The 6,959-nt window shown below is 51.2% G+C and overlaps 1 protein-coding gene across 1 annotated transcript in view; it reads right to left on the reverse strand.

Moving 5' to 3' along the window:
- Positions 1-6,959, reverse strand: part of EEFSEC (eukaryotic elongation factor, selenocysteine-tRNA specific) — a 179,757-nt gene that overhangs the window by 171,774 nt on the left and 1,024 nt on the right. The gene's annotated exons all lie outside the window — the stretch shown is intronic.

The following is a 6,959-nucleotide window of genomic DNA, read 5'->3' on the forward strand; positions in this document are numbered from 1 at the left end:
TTTAAGATGGCGAGTTCTAGAGATGGATGCCATTGAACTATAAACTTAAAAATGGGTAGATGGTAAATATCATGTAATACTGACTTCGCTACAATTAAAAATAATTTTAAAAAATATTCTTTAAAAGAGGAAGAAAGTATATATACTTCATGCTACAACACGGATGGGCCTTGAAAGCACCACACTGAGTGAAAGAAACCAGATACCAAAGGCCGCATACTGGACGATTCCACTTTTATGAGAAGTCCAGAAAAGGTAAACCTGTGGACATTGAGCAGATAGATCAACGGCTGCCTCGGCCTAGGGGAGGGGAGCGGAGAGTGGCTGCGAATGAGCCTGGGGCTTCCTTCTGCGGTGGTGAAAACACTCTCGACCTACACTGTGCTGACGGCTGTTCACAACTCTGTGTGACCGCACTGAAGACGAGCGAGCAAACGCTTGGAATGGGCGCAGGTCACCGTACGTGGACTTCAGGTCTCGATGAAAACGCTTACAAACATGACGGATGTCCACAACGTGCTGGGCCCCGAGCCGGCTCCGGAGCTACAGGGACAACTCGGGGGCTGTCTCTGCCCCTGCGATACCTTCAGACCCACGGGAATGACGGGGGGAAGCCGGCCGTCACAGCAGAGCAGGACAGACCCGAGGTGCCGGGTCCGGGCCAGACCCCAGAAGGGCGCAGTCGGGTCCCCTGCGCCACCCGAGGCCATCTCCGAAATGCCAGGCCCCACCTCACCAGGACACAGGCCTGCGGGTTACCCAGAGCCCCGGGGCTCCAGCCCCCGCCGGGCACAGTCTCCGAAGCCAGTGGTCAAAGGGAACAGCCTCGGGCCCCAACACAAGGTGCCTCCTCTCCAGCCTGTTCGAGGCTCCAGCCAACAAAAGAAGGACGGAGCGGGGACCGTGTCTCGGGGCTTAATTTGCGGGCTGTTTCCCAGGACGCCTGCCCAAATCTTATTCCAACCTCGATGAAGTGATTTTGAAGAAAAACCCAGGAGACAAAGAAGATCGAAAACAAAGGAGATGCTAAGTAAAAAGTTTAAAAGCAATTAATTTTAAATGATTACAGCTTTACCAAAAGCTGTGGCTATGATTTCCTTCTGACTTTGATTATAACCTTCCAGCGAAATATTTGCCTCCAGAAAGGCAAAGTCTTTGCATTATTTTCTATTCCTAGCATGACTACAAAAATATTCTTTGATTTAACATTTGATATGTGTTGTTCTCAAGGGCAAGCCCCATGAGAAGAAAAATGTACCCCAACAGAATGAAATATGACTACCTGCGTCCATTTCTCTTTCCTGTTGGTTCCTGCTCAAATATTCCGCATTAATTTAAACCCAAGGCTGTGTCTCTGATACTGTGCTACTCCCACACTGTCACCCAAACCGAAGCAAAGTCACCCGCTGTCCAGCACTAGGACAAAGCGCTGCAAACAGAGCTCAACTTGAGAGTCTCCTAGAGACAGCTAAAGGCACTCCAGCTCGGGAGGAGATGGGGCGGGGGGGGGGTCAGACAGTGATAAGGGAGCAGGCAAAACAGAGAAACTGCTATGTGAATACAGGCGCACTTGGCACCGAGGGCAGCCCGCTTCCTGCTGGGCATAAAGAGGCTTTAGGCGCATGAACACAAGAGGTACCAGGACTGGCCTCAGCTTCCCTTCGTGGTAGACGGCACCCCGAAAGCACACCGGACACCAGAGGGGAGACTCTTACTTAGGGTGAGCACGTCTTAACGACGAAGAGAAGATGCAGACAGCCGGCCCTGACTGGGCACGAAGGCACAGTGAGCTAAGGACTGGCAGAGTCTAGGAGCGAAAGGAGTTAGGATGGAAGAAGCATTTCCATTTATATCGACTCCTTCAAATAGGTCTCAACATTTTTTTTTAAACATTTAGTCATTTCTGAGAGACAGATAAAAGAGCGAGTGGGGCAGGGGCAGAGAGAGAGGGAGACACAGAAACCGAAGCAGCTCCAGGCTCTGAGCTGTCAGCACAGAGCCCGATGCGGGGCTCGAACCCACGAACTATATAGTAAGATCATGACCTGAGCCGAAGTCGGATCCTTAACCGACTGAGCCACCCCAGCACCTCTAGGTCTCAACATTTTAGGACGCACAGACGGATACTGTAACGTAACGTATTTCTACACCGAATCATGAAAAGACGAGAGGCAGGGAAAACCCAAACTGGGTTCTTGGTTTGGCAGGCTGGTTTCAGGTGAGAAGAATGCCCGGACTTCTGGCACAGCCGGGCCCCTTTGGGGTCTGTGCTTATACGGCCAGCACGCTGCTTTCTGGGCCCAAACGGTGAGGTTTAAAAAACCTGGTTGAAAACACACCTTCGTGTCCACGCACCTTGGTTCACGCATCCAAAGAGAGCATCTCAGACAGACTGCAGGACACACTCCTGATGAAACAAGCCAGGGGGACAAGCCCTCTCTCCACCGCGGCACCAGGAGGGCAGAGAGTTGGAAAAACAGAGAAGGCCAAGTAGCCTAAGTTTTACAAGGACTGCTACCTCCCAGGCCGCGAGGCCCGGAGCCCCGGGCTGCTGACTGCGCCCCCTCCAGAGAGAGTAACCAAGTCAGACGTGCAAGGCTCTGGCAGCCCATCGGCTCCGGCCGGGCAGGGCCCAGACAGGGTCCAAGCCATGCAGGAAGCACCGCTCACACGGTGGGCAGAGGCGGCGAGGGTTCGGGGTGACAAGTCGTGGCAGAAGAGCTGCTGTTCATTAACAACCAGAACAAAAGACCAGGAGACAATACGCTGTTAATCCTCGCAGCCACCCAAGGACTATAAATTGCCAAGCCAAGATAGCGGCATTTTTCAGCCCTCCTCTCCGCTGCCAGAGTTAGATTGAAGATGGGTCCAAGTCCCTCACCCCCACCCAAGTCTTAAAAACATACATTACTGAATCTTTTTGAAGTTCTAACCCTGAAAGATTTATGCCCTAAAATGGATTCGAGAAAAACACTGCCCTGAAACACTACTCTGGGGGCTGCAGGGGACGGATACACTTTTTCATTCCCGTTGAGAATGTGGTCAGATCAGCACGGGGTGAAGCCCAGCCCCGACCCTTAGGAGCTATTCTTCCTGACTTCTCGGAGCTGGATTTTCCATCTGTAAAATGGGAACATCGCCTCTCACCTCACAAGACTTCTTGGAGCATTAAAAGTAAAAAAAAAATAAAAAATAAAAGTAAAAATAAAAATAAATTAAAAAAACATACCATAAGGGCAGCACTAAATAAATGCGAAGCATTACTGTCACTACTAACCTCTCTGGTACCACAGGAGTTTTATCTACGGCCACATGGATCAGGGAGATAAAGCCCAATTTTCTCTGAGTTAAGAAAGAATTCTTTTGGGTAGTGAAAGTACTTTGGTGGGGGGAGCAATGAAATTAAAGAGAACGGGCTTTAATATAAGATATATTAAACTTCAGAGATACCATCATGGACCTCAGACAATCATTCTAATTTCCTCCAACCGGGGATAATGTATTCAGCGAAGAGTCTAGATCATTCACAGCAAGCCGGGAACTCTAACGAGAGCCCCGTCTTCCAGCGAGCCCAGGTGCAGGCGCGTCGCCGGCTGCCAGCAGGAGGCCGCCCCGCAATCTTGCAAAGTTCTAAACCGCGGGCCTGATCCTGTCGCAATCCTGCTTTAAAAGCCTTCCAAGAGCCCGAGGAGAAATCCACACTAAGGGCCTAATCTAAGCCCAACACTTACCGCCTTACAGGACCCGGCCCCCAACCCTGCTACCTTCTTCTTCGCCGCCTCCCCAAGTGCCAGGCTGGATTCCAGACGCAACGAACGGCAGCAGTTATCTCTGACTCCAACAGACAAAAAGGCGGGTTTAAGCCACAGATCCTTGCCCAGGGTTTCCTCCACCAGGAAAGCTCTTCGTTCCCCACCATCTCCTACACGCCACCCCCAGCACAGTGCCTTTGGCCTGCGTGCAAAGCGCTCTGCGAGGTCACTGCACACTGGACAGTGCCCCCTCCCCAGCTCCGCTGCGAGCCCACATGCGCAGTGTACCTACCAGGGGCCAGGCCCCATGCTGACTGCCTTCCGTCCGCTAACCCGTGGAGAGAGTTCTTTGCTCGCTATCACCATCCAGCCCAGGAACTTACCGAATGCCTAGCGCACACGAGGCTCGGGCCCAAACGCTAAGAGCAGGCTGGTGAAGCAGACAGACTGGATTCCTACTCTATTCTCGTGGAGGATGGAGACCATGGACAAGTAAACACATACAGAGTATCCGACAGTACAAAGGCTGTAAGAAAATAGAACAGGGACATGAGAAAGTCCACGGGGGCGGGGGGAGAGGTGAGGACACTTTAGCTAGGCAGGTCGGAGGAGCCCTCTCTGACGTGACACTCAAGCTGAGATCCAAATGAGAAGCCAGATGTATGGAACAGAGGGAACGGCAGGCACAAAGCCTGGCCCATTCGATAAGCAGAAACGAGGCCGATGAGACTGCGGGTCAGGAGCAAGGGGTGAGGCTCAGAGGAAGACAGAGGCCAGACCGCGGGTCCTGCAGCCCAGAAAGAGGCTGGGTTTTTTACTCTAAGCACAAAGAGAAGCCACTGGGAAGTGCTGAAGCCGAGGGTAGACACGATCCGATGGGCCTCTGTAGAAGGAGTTCGCCGCCAGCTGTGTGGGAATGGAGGGGCAGGGAGAGGGGGACAAGGGGCCAGGTGAGAAGAGCAAGGGCCAGAACTGCAGGGGTGCAGCTGTCAGAAGCAGGGGCCATGGCTCGAAGGCAAAGATGGCTGTGACTCTGAGTCATGACGGTAACACGGTAGTAACCAGGTCCAGGTTAGGGACAGCAGAGTTAGGCAGACACCAGCCCAGGGCGCTTTACTTTCTTTATCTGAAAAACAGGGCTACCACCCCCCTCCCTTGGGGTTGTGGCATACGTGCAGGTTCTTAGCCCCAGGCGTGGGCCGGCGCGGGTGCTCGAATGCACATGCCCTTCCCCTCGCTCTTCCTCATTTCTCCACAAAGGGTGTGAATCTGCTCTCCCGGAGGAAGGACAGGGGCAGCCTTGGTCTCCCCATTGCACTGTGTTCGGGTCACAGTTTAACACCTCTAGGAAGATAAGGAAAGTCTCCTCACTCAGGAAGTAAGAAGAGCCACGATGCCTGTACAAGAAGAGGAAAAAAAATATCCCTCTTCTTTCCTTCTACGGTTTTACAGGCCAAACTAAGGACCCGCCAAATCCTTGGGGGCCTTGTCATTTGATGATGGGGGAAAAGGCGGGTGCATGAAACACATCCTACAAAGAGGCTCTTTCTAAATGCATGCGTCAGGAGGGGCCAGGCCTGGTCTACAGTGACCTGGGGAAGCATGTGAAAGAGCTCCAGCTTCGGGATCAGGAGGACCTGAGCTGTGCTATTTACCGGCAGCCTCCCTGCGGTCCCGATTTCTTCAGCTGTTACATGGAAACCACCACGCTCCTTGCGGGGTTTGTCTGGGAAAGTGGCAAACGTGCGACAAAAGCAAAGCCAAAATAAAGAACTGCACGGTTGCTAAGTGCCAGCGTGTAGAAGTTCCAAAATTAGGCTCAATGGTCACACAGTAAAGGAGAAAGTCAGGCCTCAAGCCCGGTTCTGACTCCGAAAGTATGTCCTTTGCTATTCACCTACACTATTTACTAAAAAAAAAAAAAAAGTGCTTTCTTGTTTTATTTTAACCTGTCTCTTCCATCTCCAACCTAGACTGGCTCAGAGTACGTGTCCAAAAATGGACTTGGATGTGACTGACCAAACAGAATTCAGTTATAAGGAGAGGGGAGGAGAAAAGGGCAGAGAGGATCACATGCCCCTTAATATCAATCTGATGACGGAGACATGAATAGAAGACTTTAGGCAGTGTGACCTTGGGCCGGTCCCTTCTCCTTGAGCCTTCGTTTCCTCTACTGTAAAATGGAGAAATGACCTCCGACTGCCTACAGCATGGAAGGGGGAGGGGGGGGTAACAAACAGGAAAGTACTTAACACACGGCAGCGCAGCTGGGACCCCACGTGCCCAATGACCAGCGAGGCCATCTGTCACCAAGCCCATGAAACCATCTAGGAAGATGTAGATTTCCGCATGTGCCTGTAGGTGTAGAGAATATCATATCATTGGAAGGAAACCGAAGGCAATGGAAAACAGGGAAGATGACCAAGTACCTGGGTCAGCAGTGAAGAAGAGACGTGACTTTTGTACCATGTGCTTATATGATTTCTTCATTTTCCTCTTAAAAACAGAACATGTTTTAAAGCCCTGTCCACAGATTTAACTGTGGCAACATGCGTCCGGAAAACTAATCCGCAAAGGTATGATAGCGGCTTCCTCTGGAGAAATGGGACGGGCATGGGGGAACTTCTGCCTAATGTGTAATGTTCTATTTCACAAGCAGAATGTATTTACGTACTATTTGTATAATTAAAAATTAACTCAACGGGACATCTTCAGAGGGCATTTTGGCAGTACCCACCGTGACTGAAAATGCACGGTGCCCTCGGCCCCAAACGGGTTCAGTTCCAGGAGCCTATTCTACAGACATGTTAGCACCCCCACCAGACTTGTTCTAGAAAATTCACTGAAGCATCGTTAGCAAAAACTGGAAACGAGGTGAATGCCCATCATTAGGAGTTGGTTAAGAAAACGCTGGTCCTAGCGGCCAACGGAATTTTCTATGAGCTTTAAAAATTACGCAGCTTTGTGTGCACTAGGTCGAACTCTTAGTGTGGAGTAAAATAGTGTACATGGTGCTACCGTTTTGTGAAGAAAAGGAAGAGGAAGGGGCTACACGCGCACGGGTGTGCTTGTCCCTACGTGGGGTTTTTCTGAAATGACACAGGAACTGGGAACAGCGGCTGACTCTGCGAAGGGGACCAGCAGCCCAAAGAGCCGAAGAGGGGAGGCCTTTTCTTTTTTTTTTTTTTTGGTGACACTGTTGACATA

This window comes from Crocuta crocuta, unplaced genomic scaffold (genome assembly GCF_008692635.1).
Source record: "Crocuta crocuta isolate KB4526 unplaced genomic scaffold, BGI_CrCroc_1.0 scaffold296, whole genome shotgun sequence".
Taxonomy (NCBI): Eukaryota; Metazoa; Chordata; class Mammalia; order Carnivora; family Hyaenidae; genus Crocuta; species Crocuta crocuta.